Raw genomic sequence first — 19,666 nt, forward strand, 5'->3', positions numbered from 1 at the left:
ATATATATATACACATAAAGCCGCATTTACCGTAAGGCGCATTAGGCGCAACTGGGGCCTCACTCTCTATGGAGACACATTTTAAAACTTTACACTTGAACAAACATTTTAAAAATACGCGATACAAAGTTAGTCAGTAAACTATATTTTCAGTAAAGTGAAAGAACATAATACTATCTTGTTCCGTTGAACTGATTTGAAGAAAAAAAAAAAGACCGCGAATTTAGTATTACTAAATAGATTCATTGCAAAGGGATCTAAATAGCAGAGTAAGAAATTATCGTCAGACATACAAAAATGTTTGCGAAAAATTTGGAGAAAAGAGCAAAGCTAATAATAATGACAAATTTCTATTGGATTTCTTTCTGGATTTCTGCTCAGGACATGAACTGGTTATTAATAACACAATGTCCCAACATAAAAATGTGCACAAATTCCATTGGAGAAGAGGCAAGGAATAAAAAAAAGTCTCATTGACTATGTTATTGTTGATAGTGATGTTTTCTCCCTGGTGCAGGACACCAGAGTGTACAGAGAATTTGGAATTGGAAGTGATCACTATTTATTCTTGAGCAGGATAAAATTGAATTTCATATTGAAAAGAAGAAAAGGTAAGAAAGTTTAAAAGCAAATAAAAGTTGAGCATCTCTCAAATGTGAACTGCAGACTAAAATACACAAATATTATTCAAGAAAAAATGGAAGAGTTTGAGAACAGAAACCAAACCTTGGAGATTCATTTGCAAGCCCTGAAGAAAGCACTAATTGATTCAGCCAGAGATGAATGTGGTGAAGTTTTCTGCAAGGGCTGAAAAATCAGAACTCCATTGTGGACACAGAAAATTAAAGAGGCAGTGAAGGAAAAGAAGAAAGCATAGTAAAAGTTCCTGGTGAATAAGTCAGCTTGTGTTCTTAGAGAATACAGAGACAAATGTAAGAAAGCTGAACAAAAGTTATGGGAAGACTTTGGTAAGAACATTGAAAATAAATATCAAGAAAGTGGCAAAATATTCTGCAGGCTGTTGAAGAAGCTTAGGAATTGAGGAAAGAGTGCTGTAAAAGGAGTTAGAGATGGTAAAGGTGACAGGAAAATGGAAGAAAAAGATATCCTTGAAGTATGGAGTAATTACTTCGAAAAATTGCTAAATGAAAGAATCAGTGACAGAACAGTGGTAAAAAAACACTGATCAGGCATGCAATCAGGAATACATATCCACGTGAAGTAGAAAAAGCCATGAAAAGGATGAAATGTGGAAAGGCAGCTGGAGTAGATGATATTAGACCAGAAATGCTCAAGTGTGGAGATATAAAAATCTTACAGCAGCTGAACTGCACTGCATAGTTCAAAAGGCCTGGACAGAGGGACGAATTCCAGATGATTGGAGGGGAATTTTCATAGTACGCATATATAAAAGGGAAATAAAACGGAATGTGAGGATAACAGAGGTATTTCTCTATTGAGTGTTCCTGGTAAGATATATGCCAATATACCTGAGAAACGGTTGAGAAGAATTGTGGAAGAAAAGCTGGGTGAAGAACAAGCTGGATTTAGGCCAAATAGAGGCTGTCAGGATCAGATCTTCACTTCAAATCAAATAGTTAAGAAATCGTGGGAATATAACAAAGATCTGTATTTAAGTTTTATCGATCTGGAAAAGGCATATGATAAGGTGCCAAGAGAGAAGTTATTCGAAACGCTACAGTTATCTGGTGTCAATGGGGCATTATATCAAGCAATACTTTGTCTTTATTTGAGTTGTAAGTCAGCAGTTAGAATTGAAGGAAGTAAGGTAAGATGATTTATTGTTAAATCTGGTGTGAGACAAGGATGTACATTATCCCCTCTGTTATTCATTATCTATATGGATCACATTATGAAGGAAAGTGGTATTAAACATGATATCAAAATTGGAGATGTTAATCTCAGCTCTTTGCTTTATCTGGATGATGTTATACTTCTAAATAAATCCACTACGAGTCTGCAAGAGTCCCTGACTGCATTGAATAGCTGTTGTGATAGATATGGTATGAAGGTCAGCAATAAAAAGACAAAGACAATGAAAATAGACAGAAACATTGAAAATATCAACTGCATTGTGAATGAAGAACTTATAGAACAAGTAAAACATTTCACCTACTCAGGCACGATTTCTAGTGAAGATGGTAAATTAAATATAGAAATCAGCAAAGCTTGTATGGTGGGAAGTCACTTGAATAAATTCATATGGAATAAGAGAGAAATTAGTCAAAACACTAAATTAGCTGTATGCAAGCCAGTGTTGAAACCAGTTCTAACTTACGGATCTGAGAGCTGGGTTAGAAGGCCAAAGACTAGAGACTGCAGATATGAGAGTGCTTAGAAAGATTTGATAGTATAATACACATAATGATGACAAGAAAGTTCGATTTCGGATCTAGTAAAAGAAAATTACTCATTGAAAAGAAAAACAGCGAAATAGTTAAAAGAGGGCAATTTTGTCTTTCTTACGTTCTTCTGAAAATAAATGAAGTGAAGAGTTTCATAGGACTGAAGTTGTACCTCAGACTTCTCGAAATGAAAGCGAAACATTGGTATCAGTATCAGGAGGCGATGAAATTGAAAATGAAGAACATCAAAATAATGTGGAAAGCATAGAAGGAGAAAAAGAAGTAAATGAAACAAATCAAGAGTTTTGAAGACATTTTTCAATCGAGTCTGTACTTAACGAGCAAGCAAACTATCTCTTATCCTACCGATATAGCAGTGTGGCCAATTAGTATTAATGAATAATTTATTGAGTATATTTTAATAAATATTCCTGAGAATGTTGGTAAAATCGATCACAGAAAGAAATAAAATGTATGTCCGAAATGTAAATGAATCACATTTTAAGTAAAAAGGCGAATGGAACGAAGGAAAACGAAAGTGGCTAATTTTTTCAGAAACCAGCAAAGCAATTTACTGCTCAATTTGTAAATTGTTTTCTAAGTCAAATAATAGCTGAATGAATTGTTCTAACGACTGGAGAAATATGATACGAACCTTATGTGATCACGAGCATTCTACTGAGCATATACGAACGATGTGCAACATATCGCAAAAGAAAATCAAGTTCTGTAAATAGTCGAATTGATTCTGAATTGATCAAACAAATACAATCTGAAGAAAATTATTGGAGATAGGTTTGAAAAAGAATAATAGCTACCATTAAGTTACTGAGTAAAGTAGGGCATTTAGAGGAAATACAAATGCTATTATTTTTGATTCTTGCGGAAATTATTTATCGTGTTTTACATTATTTAAGTGAATTTGATGACTTTTTGAAACATTACATAAACTCTACGCCAACTGTTGTTCTGGTAGATCAGATTATCTTTCTTACCACACTTGTGATGAAGTAATAGCGTTGATAGCTAATAAAACAAGAGAAATATTAATATCAGAAATTAAGAAAGCTGCTTATTTTGCAATAATACTCGATACAACAACGGACGTTGCCCACAATGACCAACTAGCTATGATATTTAGGTACGTTGCCGCAAATTCCGACATTAGAGAAACATTTATCTGGTTCATCAGTACTACACAACATACGTGAAGAGGTTGTGTTAAGAAATTAGAAGAATTATCTTTGGAGATGAAAATGTGAAGACGGCAATGCTATAGTAACGCTGCCAATTTGAAACGTGTCTATACAGGTTTACAAGCTAGGCTGAAAAAACATACTCCCTCTGCACATTAAAAACCATGCTCTAGTCATTCTCTAAATTTAATTGGCGAATATGCCGCGGAATCTGGTCCGGAAGCAGAGCAATATATTTTTTCTTCAAAATGCATATGTTTACTTTTCATCTTCAACAGGGAGATGGGCTAAAATCTTTAACAGTTAAAAGACTAACTGAACGAGGTGGTCCGTAAGAGTTGACGCTATATTGACTTTTAAACGTGGATATGAACAAATTAAAGAGGCATCACTTGAACTATCCATTTCTTCTCGTGAAAAAAATATTTCTAAATTAGAGAGCTCTTCACTGGCTGAAAATGATTACAATTCACAAACAGCAATTTCAACAGTTGTGTGGGAAAAATTTTACAACAATTAAATGCTGCTAGTAAATCTCTACAAGATTCCGATATGGATTTGTTTTTAGCTAATAATTTTTTTTCAGTCTTCAGTTGGTTTTATTTTAGATATAAGAAATAGTTGTGCTGCTTTAAATGATTAAGCGAATTTATTAGCAGAAGGGACAAAATTTAAAGATGAGAAGGAAAGAGGGAAAAAACGAAAAAAAATGTCTCACGAAATTTCACAATCTAACAAGGAGAGTAGTATGGGAGGCGGTTCTGACCAAATGCTTCCGGTGGGCGTGGCTTCATGAGTCATGAAATTCACTGAGGGTATATGTGTGAATGGCTTCAGTTCTTGTGTTTTGGTTCGCGTATGGAATTATGGGTGCTTTTTTGGTTCGCGTATGGAATTATAGGTGACGGTAGAGATAAGGATTCGTGTTGTGATTGGTGGGACAGTTTAAACCAAATGCTTCCGGTGTGCGTGGCTTCATGGGTGTGGAATGTTTGGAATTTCCCTGTGGGCATATGTGTCACTGGCTTCAGTTCTTGTGTTTTGGTTCGCGTATGGAATTATGGGTGATGGTAGAGATAAGGATTCGTGTCGTGTGTGTGTGTTGTTTTCAGATGTAGATAAGTGACGTCATTTGTTATTTGTAAATAAGTATATATGTTATTTGTAAATAAATAAACACACATACTTTTTTTTCCCATACCTCATCTGTATTTTCTTCTATATTCATATTCTAATCAAGTTCATATTTTATTCATAATTCATCCGGATATTTTGATTTGTCTAAAAGTAAGATCTTAAAGTTCAATAAATAAATAAATAAATAAATAATCAAATCGTGTGTGTATTCACGGTTATTTCAAAAGTGTTCATACTTAAACATACATACATAACACGTCAAAGACACTGTTTGTTCTTTTAAGTTTACATATTTATTTCACAGATATTATTTACATTGCAATATGCAAGAAATAGGAATTGAATTTACATATATCACCAATGCAAATGGTGTTCCCCCCCCCCCCCCCACCCCCCCCCCCCCCCACCCCCCCCCCCCCCCACCCCCCCCCCCCCCCACCCCCCCCCCCCCCCACCCCCCCCCCCCCCCACCCCCCCCCCCCCCCACCCCCCCCCCCCCCCACCCCCCCCCCCCCCCACCCCCCCCCCCCCCCACCCCCCCCCCCCCCCACCCCCCCCCCCCCCCACCCCCCCCCCCCCCCACCCCCCCCCCCCCCCACCCCCCCCCCCCCCCACCCCCCCCCCCCCCCACCCCCCCCCCCCCCCACCCCCCCCCCCCCCCACCCCCCCCCCCCCCCACCCCCCCCCCCCCCCACCCCCCCCCCCCCCCACCCCCCCCCCCCCCCACCCCCCCCCCCCCCCACCCCCCCCCCCCCCCACCCCCCCCCCCCCCCACCCCCCCCCCCCCCCACCCCCCCCCCCCCCCACCCCCCCCCCCCCCCACCCCCCCCCCCCCCCACCCCCCCCCCCCCCCACCCCCCCCCCCCCCCACCCAATCCCTGATAAAGAGTTTATGTCTCCTACTCGTGATTTAAAATACGTTCTCTCTAATTTAAAATAATATGAATGCCAATAAGCTACTGATGCTTTAAAAATGATAAAGGTGATGTGATTTTCGAAAACTGCATCACAGGTTCCTACCTCTTGATAAGAATCAATTTTTCCCCCCATTATAACATAAAGAAGATGGTTAGTTAGAACGTTAGAAGCACATAATTCGTCAATGATAAATATTTATGAAAGTATATTTTAGCAGAAAATGATATAGAAAATGTCTTGTAATTAGATTCGAAGACTGGGGGAAAGATTATTGTCCATGTTTCTAAGATTTTTGAATTGCGATATTTAGTGCAGAAATTTGTGATTTTTTATTTAAGAACTAATTACTCTTACGATGTATTTAATTTATTATCTTCAGTAACCAAAAGCATTAACATGAGCTGTGCTGCAAAGAAGGAATCTTTTAACGTTAGATGAGTAAAATTCATGGAAGCTCTTGTCAATCAATATTCTGCCATGATAAGAAAACTGCAGATCGCATAGAAACTGTATTTCACAAAGGCGTAAAATTTATCGCAGGATTTTCAACATTTGTCAAGCGAAACATAAGGTGGGATTATTTCCATAATTGAAATAAAGTCATATTTGTTTAATACACGTAATACGTCTTTGTATTTTAGAAATGATTAACTGAGTTCATCGTGAGAAGCCCAAGATCAAACAGAACATCCAAGTTGTACAAATTATTTTTAAAATAAGAAGTCGCTTGATTAGAGTAACATGAAATCAACCAATCAATCAATCAATTAATCAATAAATATATAAATATATAGATATATATTTTTAACACACACATGTATATATATATTATATTATATACATGTATATGTTAAAGATACCAAGAAATTTTATAAGCTAGGTTTTTTAATATTTTTCCCAAATAAGCAAACGGACAAGTAAGTCAATTTTTCGGCTGCACGCATTGAACACATAGGCAACTCGTTGTGAAGGTGGAGTAAGCTCTGATCACTTTGCTTAGAATTTTCCTGTAATGCAAAGCACATTTCCTTGCGTAGAAGTATGATGCTATGCATTAAGGGAATGGCCAATACCCACACCGGTTTCTCTTTGTTTAAGTGCGGAGGTACCTTTCCCAAAACTCGTAAAATCCCCCGGATCACCCAATAATGAGCAGAAAATCAGAAATTCAGAAACGCTCATTTGCTCATCTAGAAGGGTAACAGAAACAGTCGTGCCTCAGTTAACTTCACAGGCTACAGCATTGCCATGCATTACCCCACCACGCAGGCCCTGGATGACAGCAACAACCAAGCCTCAGTTAAAACTTAACGAGCTATAGCATTGCCATTCATCACCCAAGCTTCCAAAAGGTTTCGACCTTTATTGAGGTCTCGTTAGTGGCAGCCAAACCTTAACAATGCCAAGGGTGAAGTAATACAGAGCTTATAAATATTTTACCTAAACAAGTTACCATAAGGTACTTTGACTTCAATAAATAAAAATCTCAGGATGAGAGTAAGATGTAGAAAGATATTTAGTTGGGTGTATATTATGTTAAAGATACGAAGCAATTTTATTAGCTAGGTTTTTAATCGTTTTTCCCAAGTAAGCAAAAGACAAGTAAGTCAAGTTTGAGGCTGCACGGAGTGCAACACTAGGCAAATCGTTGTAAAGGTTACCTGCAGCCGCAAACTTTACTTACTTGTATTTTTCTTTCTTGGGAAAAAGGATTAAAAACCTAGCTAATAAAATTGCTTGGTATCTTTAACATAATATACACCCAAGTTGAAAATCTTTCTACATCTTACTCTCATCCTGAGATTTTTATTTAATGAGGTCAAAGCAACTTATGGCAACTTGTTTAGGTAAAATATTTATAAGCTCTGTATCACTTCACCCTTGGCATTGTTTAGGTCTGGCTCCCTCTGACGAGACCACAATAAAGGTCGAAACCGGTATTGGTAATGACCATTACCTTAATGCATAGCATCATCCATCTCCTCAAGGAAATGTGCTTTGCATTAGGGGAAAATTCTAAGGAAAGCTATCAGACCTTACTCCACTTTTACAACCAGTTGCCGACTGTTGCACTACATGCAGCTGCAAACTTGACTTACTTGTCTGTTAGAAAATAAAACTGCAAATGTCCAACGATATATATATATATATATAAAAGATAAATTAGAGCAATTTTTGAATTTTTCCATAATAGAATTAAAGTCATATATTATATTCCTAATCCAAAGATTCTTTGGATTAGGAAATTGAAGATTAGAAAATAAAACTGAAAATCTCCAAGGTCTATTTTAATATGCTGGCATCATCAGGGATTGAAGAGAAAAGTTGTTTTCTGGAGCTTATTAAAGATGTTTGCCTCAGATTCTTGAGCGCTCTCTTTATTCAGAGAGGAATGTAAATGTTCATTAAGATATAGAGTTGCCTCTGTTCTCATTTTGAATTAGTGCAAACATCCTTCAATATTTCCTCACAGGTGTGAGAGATGCTCTTTCTGTACGAAAACATACAATTATTTCTTCGGAGAAACTTCATTCAATAAATAACAACTGATGATTGACACTTACCTCAGAGAGAGCTGTTTTAAGGAATTGCTTTCTTTAAGAAATCTTTCTGCTTAATGCTCAAATACCAGCTTTAAACTGACATTTTCAGAAATGTTAGTACTAATCGTCGTTGAAATCGTCATCAACAGCAAACAAGGACACAACAAGAACCACTCTGTGATATTTCTGTTTATCTCGAGAGATAGCAGCGTACCTTCGTAAAAATCACGGTCGTAACCGGTAGACTTCTGTAACCAATGCGCCGATTGTTATGCTAATGAAATGAGAAGCATTTGCCGTCGCTTTCGGGTAGATTTAATCCGACTAATGCAACTGCTATACATTAACAACAATGATAATCTTGTTGTTATAGTAACACTTGTAACTTTTCGGATTAAAGGCAAATTGAGATGGTAATCGATAGAAGAGCATTACGTTTACTGTAATTTGCATTTCGTTGGATGTTATTGCTAACATTACGAATGATAATAAAGCAAGAAAAATTTCTTCCTAAATGCACTAACTTAGATGCTAAAGAAAAGAGAAGCACTCTGGATTTATTACGATGTGGAGAACTTTCTGATGTGAAGGCTCACCACATTTGTTATCTTATAATAATTACTTACGATCTAGATAAATTTGTTTCTCGTATTAATGTTTTTTTTTTACTGTTGACACGTATTGAAGGAGCAGATGAATTGTACAGTCGACTGTAAAGATGACTACAATATTCTATAAAATAGGTGCGAATTTGTTTTAAAAAATCAGTAAAGTTTGTCACTGGGGCTGAGGTACTGATCATCGTTACCATTACGTATCTACAGTAAAAACTCTCTACAAGTTCGTAATATTCCTGAATAGGATGAGATAAAAAATTCAGGATTTTAATGCATCTGAAAATAGTTTTTATTTTCTTTGTTTCTTTTTTTTCTTTTTTTTTTTCTTTTTTTTTTCATATAACTCCTATACTGCACGAAAAGCCGAAAATATACGTTAATGTTAGAATTCTGGAATTTGTTTATTATATACATATATATACATATATATATACATGTATATATATATGTATATATATATACATGTATATATATATATATGTATATATATATATAATATATATATATATATGTATATATACATGTATATGTACATATATATTATATAATATATAATATATATATATATATGTATATATACATGTATATATACATATATATACATGTATATATACATGTATATACATATATATACATGTATATATACATGTATATATATATACATGTATATATACATGTATATATATATATATATATATATATATATATATATATATATATATATATATATATATATATATATATATATATATATGATGACTACTAATATTAACTTGTGGTTGGGATATGTTCATTTTTAATATTAACTGACTTAAAATCCGAGAATTATAATAAAATGAGATTATTTTGAAAACGCAACATGTTTCGTCGAGATTGACTTCATCAGGCGTTAAGAACATAGAAAGATATTAAAAGACACTGAAAATAACATTGAGAAACTCTAAAGCTATACAATTATAAAGTTATAATATTCGACTGTGAATTACAATTATTACGAACTTGAGCTATAGTCCGTGTTAAAGTTCTATTGTTGTACACTTGTACGTGTGTGGAATCACGCGATCTCCAGTAACTGAGAGTAGAGCTGAAAGAGTCAGGCAAACTATAGCTGAGATTATTGTTCATATGAAGCGGGTCGAAGGTGATTTCTTTTGACTCGACAATGCGAAAATGCATAGAAAAATGTTCCTCAGGTCGACGAACAGATTCCAATGAAGGACTATCCTCTTAATCAAGCCAGTAGAGTCAAAAGCCATTTCTACTGAGCTATACACGCTTTCAGTAATCATAACGGGAGAATTAATTATTCAAATAGTGATTAGGTAGCAATAGAATCTCATAAGAAGAATGAAAATGCATTTATTGAGCTGTCGGCGGAAAACTTCCACAAGCAGCATGTGACAGAAGGAACTAGAGAACAAAGAGTGTTAGATTTGATGACGTGGTCAGAGGGAGTTTCATTTATAGATATGTAACTATTCTGCCTCCAATTAGTGACAGTGATCATGAAGTACACTCTCAGGAAGTGACTAAGTTTATGTAGGTTCCATTCAGAAAAGGTTACATGCTGAACTAAAATAAAAGATATTATGACCAACTGAGGAGTTTACTGAGTTCAGTGGAATGTGATCGGTTGACAGATGGGAAGAATTTCGACAGAGTATGGGAAGTATTTAAACAGACTTAAATGACGCAATAGCAGAATGTGTCCCGAGAGTCCAAGAATAAATAGGGTAGGAGTCAAATGGATGTGTAATCACATTAAGCAAGATCTTCGTAGATGAAGAGGATGATATGAAACGAATACCGTGTACAAAAGGATAATGTCTGTTATGAAGGTTATAAGCAGCAGGCTAGAATAGTCACAGCTGTTGTGCTGAAAGCAAAGTCTGATTATGCTAAGAAAGTGGTTCTGCATGCAAAAAACAACCCATAAGAATTATATCTTTACTGCAAGTAAAAGAAAGAAGGAATATGAAAGAGTAACTCTTCTAAATCCAGATGGCGTTAGGATTACAGATGCAGAAGATATTGTTCTGTTAATGATTGCCATTTCGTTGAAACCTATCAGACTGGCACAAGCAACATTGAGCTCACTGTTACCACCTAGCTATTTGAAGAAATGTAGGTGTGTGATTCTTCAGGAGTAGGTGACGCTGTTTTAGAAATATCTAACTCTTGGAGACGGAGTGTGCAGTTCGGTTTCCACTTGTAGCCAATCAGAAATATCGCAATCACTAATTAATCCTTACACAGTCAAGAAGGTGACTAGCAGTGCCGCTATTTTGTGGTCATGAACCCAAACATTATACTGTATATATATATATTAACACTGAAAAGAGTGTGGGTTCAACGTTGATTTTCTTGACTTTATTGGTGGAAAAACCGGAATGCACGTGCGAGAGATCGACTAACTAGACAACCGGTCGAGAAAATGCTTAGAAAAATGTTCCTCTAGTCGACTAACAGATTGGAATGCAGGATTATCCTCGTGGTTACGCCCGCAGAGTCAAACGCCATTTCTACTGAGCTACACACGCTTCGATTAATCATAATGGGAGAATTATACAAATAGTTATTAGGTAGCAACAGAGTCTCATAAGAAGAAAGAAAATGAATTTTTTGAGCTGTGGTCGGAAAACTTCCTCAAGCAGCATGTCACAGAAGGAACTAGAGTGCAAACAGTGTTAGATTGGATGATGTGGTCAGAGGGAGTTTCAATTAGAGATGTAACTATTCTGCTTCCAATTCGTGACAGTCATCATGAAGTACACTCTCAGGAAGTGACTAAGTTTATGTAGGTTACATTCAGAAAAGGTTACATGCTGAACTAAAAAGAAAGAAATTATGAACGACTGAGGAGTATACTGAGTTCAGTGGAATGGGATCGGTTGACAGATGGGAAGAATATCGACAGTGTATGGGAAGCATTTAAAGATGACTTAAAAGACGCTATAGCAGAATGTGTCCCGAGCGTTCCAAGAATAAATATGGTAGGAGTTAAATGGATGAGTAATCATATTAAGCAAGATCTTCGTAAGAAGAGGATGATATGGAACGAATTCTTTATTACAGGAAATGATCCATAGAAAGAGGAGACTGGCAGGACATGTACTGAGAGGATCAGCAGTACAGATAATAGAAGAAAAACATTTATAAGGAAAAATTATCGGAAAAGGATCAAGAGGCAAAAAACGAAGGACATGGCTTGAAGATATAAGATCATGGACAGGATCACATGGCTATTATTATTTCTGACACCTCCAAGGAATCCGAGGACTCATCGCGGTAGGACACCTACAACTGTCTCAACCACTACACCGAACGTCTACTATGAATCATTTCCATGAACGCCATCTACCGCCCACCACCACACCTAGTATTTTTTGTCTGTAAATTGTGTGTGTTCTGAAGGATCAACTTCTCTGTATGCGGTATGAAAAACCCGAGTTTCCAGGAGAAAAATTCCTGCTACCCACATATGAGATCGGTTAACTCAACTTCGATCGAAATCGTCCAGATAAAGATTCCTCACGTCGCGACGAGAATCGAACTTAGGCCTATTCCAAACGGAGGGCGCAGTGTACCGTCGTTTTTCCAATTGCGCTACGGAGGCGCTATACAGAAACAAAAAGGAAAGCCACCAACAGAGAGAACTGGAAGGACATGGTGATGCACCCTCTCACTCAGGAAGCTACATGAAGAAGAAGATGCCTCTGACAATAATCAATTTTTTCCGATACTTCTGATGTTAATATATGTAAGATGGAGAGTCCTCTTCTTTGTAATGTGTGTTGTTTCCATGCATTGAGCGACTCAAAAAGTATACAAGTGTCTGATAGTGAACATTAATTTCTGTTGTGTTGTGGTCTTCTTTTTGAAGTAATTAGGAGTGTTTTGTTTCACACTGGCAGCCTATCTATATCTCCCGAACTTTTTATTTGTGTCGATTTTGATGTTTTCGACTTTCTCAAGAATATCTTGCCGTCTCTGATCCATAAAAATTTATACTTTTGTTTCTGTGTTTGCTATTCATGCTTGGTACAACAGATTACGATTGAATGTTGTTAGATATTCATTTCGAAAGATTTGTGTATTGTCTTGAGATGCGTTTAAGTCCTTGGCAACTGTTTTTTTTTCCAGTCTGATGGCTTTTAATAATAATAATAATAATAATAATAATAATAATAATAATAATAATAATAATAATAAAATATATATATTATAATTTTATTTTTTATTTATTTATTTATTTTTTAATTGATCTCTCAAATATTTGTGTGTGTTAAGATCCATCGAGTCGTTTCCGACTTCTGGCGATTCCTTGAACATACACTTTCCATTCCAATCTGTCCCTGATTACCATGTCTTTCAGAACCTGCAAATGCACTCCAGTTGCTTCTTTACTCCATCCACTTATCTAATTCTTGGTCTTTCTCTTCTCCTGCTTCCGTCAACTTTAGCAAGCATCATCATTTTCTTCAGACTGTCATTTGCTCGTATTAATGTTTCCGAGGTATGACAATTTTTGCTTGATGATCATAGCTTCAAAGAAGCAATCTGGCTTTATTCTGTCTATCACAGTTCTTTTGGTTTGCTTTGAAGTCCATGGTATTCTTAGTAAGCATTTCCAATCCCATAATTCAAATGCATCTATATTCCTTCTTTCATTCTTTCTGAGTCCACCTTTCACATCCATACAGCACCACACGGAATACCATTGCTTTCACGATTCTAATTTTTGTTGTGAGGCTAATATCTTTATCTTTACAGATCTTAGTAGTAGGGTGGTCACTTCTGAAAAGATCAAGATCAAGATAAGATCAGGAATCGTGACGTAATTGGTTGATAAGATGATGACGTCATTGTGTGCACGACGTCATGAGTTTGGAATGTTTTCGGAATTTCCTTGGGGGCATATCTCTCAATGGCTTCAGTTCTTGTGTTTTGTTCGCATATGTAATACGCGAACTTTTGGGTGATGATTATTGGTGATGATAAGAGATAAGTATTTGTGTCGTTATTGGTGGGACACTTTTGACAAAACCTTATCAAGATCAAGATAAGATAAGGAATCATGTTTTTAGATAAGATATCCTGGAATTTTCCCAGGGTGACACACATCAGTCATTATCATCAAGTTTTGTCTTTGGTTGTCTATAGATGACTGTACTAATTTTCCAATACGTTTTGGGGTATTTCTTTCCTGTTAAAGGGTGGGAATTCTTTGAGTATACTAGAGTCTAGTGGCGGCAGTGATTAGGCTTTTCTGAATAATTTAATTATATGCTGATGTCCCTCACGCAAACGTGCGCGCGCGCCCGCATATGAGCAGTGATTATTGAAATTACAATTATCAATTGTTATGTTTAAGTTAAAAAAAATTAACTTACATTTCTTTCCAGAATGGGAACATATTGGTACTATCTAGGTTTTCTCAATATTCCAAATTATTGATTTTAACATATATTCACAGCACAGAACACAAACACGAGTCTGAAAATGCAGTTGACTTTTTCATTATAGGTTGTGGTAATCTTCAGAGTTGAGGATGACCGTAGAGTTGCCTTTATCTGCAGGTAAAATAATAATGTTACTGTTCTGTTTTAGATTTTTTAGGGCTTTTCTTTCAGCCACTGAAATATTATCTGTTAGAGGTTTGGCATTATTTATAATGAAAATTGATTCAATACGAAGAAGTTTCGCCAAATGATTAGGAATGAGTGAACTTGCCCTAAAAGCCCTAAAAAATCTAAAACAGAACAGTAACATTATTATTTTACCTGCAGATAAAGGCAACTCTACGGTCATCCTCAACTCTGAAGATTACCACAACAAAATGCTTCAATTACTTGAAGATAGTTCAATATATTCAATTCTTCAAGAAGATCCTACAAGAGAATTACAAAACCATACAAACAACTTGTTAAAAACTGGGAGTGAACTTCCCCATAATATTCGCCTCTCATTACGCTCTCTTCATCCTCTTATCCCACGCATCTATAGAGTTCCAAAAATTCATAAAGAAAACATCCCTCTTCGCCCAATTGTGGAAGGAATTGATTCACTTACATAAAAACTTTAATAATATTTAGCAAAGTACCTCAAGTATTTCTCCAATAAATCTTCATCTTTCATCAAAAACACCACAGATTTTGTTTCTCATATTAAAGATATTCCCATCGATGACATTCTAGCTAGTTTCGACATTATATCTTTATTTATTAACGTTCCTACGGACGAGGTACTTACATTACTACAGGACAAATTATCCAAAAAAATGTTCACTTTATTAAAGCATTGCATTCATTCTGATTACTTCAGATATCAGGACTCCATTTACCAACAAAAACAAGGCCTGGCAATGGGCAACGCTTTGTCCCCAGTGCTAGCTAACATCTTCCTTGAAGAGTTTGAAAAGAAAGCCATATCTTCCTTCTCATTTAAACCAAAAGTTTGGAAAAGATATGTTGATGATATATTCATTATTTGGAATCACAGGCACACATCTCTCACAAATTTTCTTTGTCATCTAAACATCCAACATCCTAATATAAAATTTACTGCTGATCTAGAAAAAAAAATAACAATAACTCCTTAGCTTTCTTGGATGTTATGCTTACACGATGCTCTGAAAGATTAAAAATCTCTATGTACAGAAATCCTACGCATACCAATAGATATCTGCATAATCTTTCTCATCATTTTCCACCACAAAAACTTGGAATTATATCTACCTTAGGACACAGAGCACGTTCTCTCTTAAATGAACAAGGTAAACTACAAAAAGATATGAATCACCTCACTCTTATTTTTAAACAAAATGGATACTCTGAAAAAACAATTAAAAAATTTCTTCTGAATCCTCCTAGGCAGTGCACAACAGAGACTATTAATTTTAAAGGTAGCATCTCCATTCCATACATTAGCACAGTCTCTAAGAAAATAGCTAAAGTCCTTAAAAAATATGATATCAGGACCTTCTTCACCACACTTCCAAAAATCCATTCTCTAATCAGCCATCCAAAACCTACTCATCACAACCTTAAGTACCCTGGAGTATATAAATTGTGGTGAGATTGCAATATCCCATACTTTGGTCAAACTAACAAATCTATTGAACAACGAATAGAAGAGCATAAGAGAGACATCTCTTACAAAAGATCTCATGCAACTGCGTTATCCAGTCATGTTCGTTTTTCAAATAATCCTAATGATGACCAACGAAGCCACTCTGACTGCTGGAATAGATCAGAAAATATCTTTCGCTGTGATGATGAGTTTGAAAGGAAAATCGTAGAATCAAGGGAAATCCTACTGAAACCGGTCCACTTAAACAACAATTTAAGTTATAACATCCCAGATAGCCATGCTGCAGTTATTCGATATTGGCGTTCACGTGAACCTGCACGCACAATTGCAACAAACAATGGCACGCCAGTTGGAACAACTTGAAAAAATACAACGTTTTTATGTATCGATTATGTGAGGCAATTTGTACCTGTAATTTCCAGTTTGTTAAATAATTCAATGTTTATTAGTATTCTTTTCCTTTATTAATACCTGAAGAAGGCTGCTATATGCCGAAACTAGTAGTATTTATCATTAAAATCTTTATATGTTATCTCGGTCTTATAGTCATTAAATCTATATTATATATATATATATATGATTAGTACTATTAACTCGGGGTTGGGATATGTTAATTTTTCTAAATTAACTGACTTAAAACCCGAGAATTATAACACAATGACATTTATTTGAAAAAAAACGCAACATGTTTTGTCAAGAATGACTTCATCAGGCGATAAGAACATAGAAAGATATTAAAAGACACGAAATTAACATTGACACACTCTAAAGCTATACAATTATAAAGCCATAATATTCGACTGTAAATTTCAGTTATTATGAGCTTGAACTACAGTCCGAGTTAAACTTCTATTGTTGTACACCTGTGCGTGTGTGGAATCACGCGATCTCCAGTATCTAATAGTAGAGTTGAAAGAGTCAGGCAAATTATAGCTAAGATTATTATTCAAATGAAAAGGGTCCGAGGTGATTTCTTTTGACTCGACAATGCGGGCGCTCTACTTCATCATGGGAGATGTGTAGGTTTGAAGTTGATGGCCAGTTTATTTCATGTTGGTGGCTTTCGTTGTTCGTGTGTATTGAAAACAGGACATGGCTTGACAGAGCAGTTGCTCTGGTTCTCTTATAAGCATTGTCACGCTGGTGCTCTTCGAGACGTAGTAAGATAGATTTCTCTGTCTGCCCATAGTAAGGCTTTCCGCATTCACAAGTGACCTTGTATACACCTGGGAATTGTAGAAGGTTGTGAGGTTGTTTATAGTTGTTGAAGCGTGATCTTATTTTTGGCATAGTCGAGAAGCACGTTTTTATGTTAAACTTCTTTAGAATTCTACTCAGCTTTTTGGATAGTGTGCTGATATATGGCAAGACGATATGACCTTTGGAGTCGTCCAGTGTCTCTACGTTGCTACGTTGACGGCAGGATAATTGGTTGTTAATATTTTTTAGAGAGTAGCCATTGTTTTTAAAGGTCCATTTAAGATGTTGTAGTTCCTTTTTCAGTTCTTCTTCATCTGAGAGTACAGATCTTGCACGATTCGCTAGAGTTGATATAATAACCAACTTTTGCACTGGATGGTGATGGGATGACGCGTGCAAATATCTGTCTGTATGAGTTGGCTTTCTAAATATAGAGACTTTAATTGATTCAGGCGTCTTAGTGAGTTTAACATCTAGGAAACAGATGTCCTGTTTTCAATAAACACGAACACCGAAAGCCACCAACATGAAATAAACTGGCCATCAACTTCAAACCTACACATCTCCCATGATGAAGCGCCGCATTGTCGAGTCAAAAGAAATCACCTTGGGCCCTTTTCACATGAATAACAATCTTAGCTATAATTTGGCTGACTCTTTCAACTCTACTATTAGATACTGGAGATCGCGTGATTCCACACATGCACAGGTGTACAACAATAGAACTTTAACTCGGACTGTAGTTCAAGCTCATAATAACTAATTTACAGTCGAATATTATGGCTTTATAATTCTATAGCTTTAGAGTGTGTCAATGTTAATTTCGTGTCTTTTAATATCTTTCTATGTTCTTATCGCCTGATGAAGTCATTCTTGACGAATCATGTTGCGTTTTTTTCAAATAAATGTCATTGTGTTATAATTCTCGGGTTTTAAGTCAGTTAATTTAGAAAAATGAATATATATATATATATACAATTATGATGAGCAACATTTATTTATAAAATAGATGTCTGAATCTAGAAAGTATTTTTTAATGTCTAAGTTTTAATATATAAGTTTATAAGGTGGTTTTGCAATGGAATTAAAAACATGTTCATGAAAATACTTGAAACTGTTTTTGAGTTAAGTCCATAACTTATTACATTTTTTTTTTATTTACTTGTTAGGGTTTTTGGGAAAGATTTTGAAGGTTGATGTTTACTAAAATTTTTTAGTGAAAGCATCGCATGGTGTCACGCAATTGCTATATTACTTTATGATGTGTAACATTTATTTATAAACGAGATTTCTGAATCTTGAAAGTAATTTTTTTAATGTCTAAGTTTTTAGTATATAAGTTTATATGGTGGTTTTGCAATGGAATTAAAACCATGTTCATGAAAATATTTCAAACTGTTTTATGTTAAATGAAATCCCATAGGTCATTTTTTTATTTATTTATTTTTTTGTTTGTTAGGGTTTCCGCAAAAGATTTTGAGGTGTGGTGTTTAGTAAAATTGTGTTAGTGAAAGGATCACATAGTGTCGCAATTGCATAATCACTTTTTGATGATTAACATTTAATTATAAAAGAGATTTCTGAATATAGAATGTAATTTTTTTATAGCGATCATCAATCATTCGGTTTGTTAGTGGTAAGATTGTGCATAATCATGCATCAGTTATTGGTGAAGTTGATTTAACAGATTCATCTGTAATTGGAAATGAACAACAACACCCAGGTCATGGCATTAATCTACATGTTTCTCTTGCTGGTGTGGCTGGAAGCTCTCGTGACCCCCCACAATTTTTACATTCTGAATGAGAAAAAAGCTCTTCTACCACTACTGATCACTCACTCTACAGGGATTTTATACTGTTTCGGTGGGACGATCATGTAATTCTATCAAATATCAAACTCATCAAATGGATACTCGTCAAATGGAGTATCAAAATCGATTTCGTGATCTTGAACTTCTCCCACCGGAGTGTTTTTTGAAATATTTTGAGATATGCTTAATGAGATCATTAAGTATTTATCGTGTTTAGGAACTTTTTATCACGTTTGGTTGGGCATTAGTGAACCCAGTTTGGAAAGCGATATTAAATTAATATTCATGTTGCTTTCTGAATTAACTGTCCAAAGGACAGTTGATATATTTTATGCTGTCACCCAATTGAAACGTGAGTTTCTTTTGGCAAATGATCTTACAATTGATATTGTACTTATTAACATCAGTAACAATAGTGGATGAACCAGTGTTAAAAAGAAGAACTCTGCTTAGCCTGAATGAATTTGAGAAAATAAAAAAGCTATTGTGGAAATTACCAACAAAGACAATTTTGCATGGCTCGAGAACTTGTGCTGGGTTAGATTGTATAAAGATACAAACTAAGAGAGCTTTAACTCTTTACAAAATTGCAGGGGTTCTGCTCATTTCTTGTGGAATTCCAGAAGCAGGTCTGTTTCAAAAGCATTTGACTCTTGAATACCAACTTGGTATTCTGGAGTCAAATTTTATGACAGATGCTGATTTTTCTGTGGTGTTTCAGGGGGAAAATGCAAGTAAACAGATCTGTCTTTTATATCACAAACAGCATGATGATTTAGTGCAT

The sequence above is a fragment of the Typopeltis vanoorti genome, chromosome 13 (genome assembly GCF_054136105.1).
Source record: "Typopeltis vanoorti isolate ZY-2024b chromosome 13, IOZ_Tvanoo_1.0, whole genome shotgun sequence".
NCBI classification, from domain to species: Eukaryota; Metazoa; Arthropoda; class Arachnida; order Uropygi; family Thelyphonidae; genus Typopeltis; species Typopeltis vanoorti.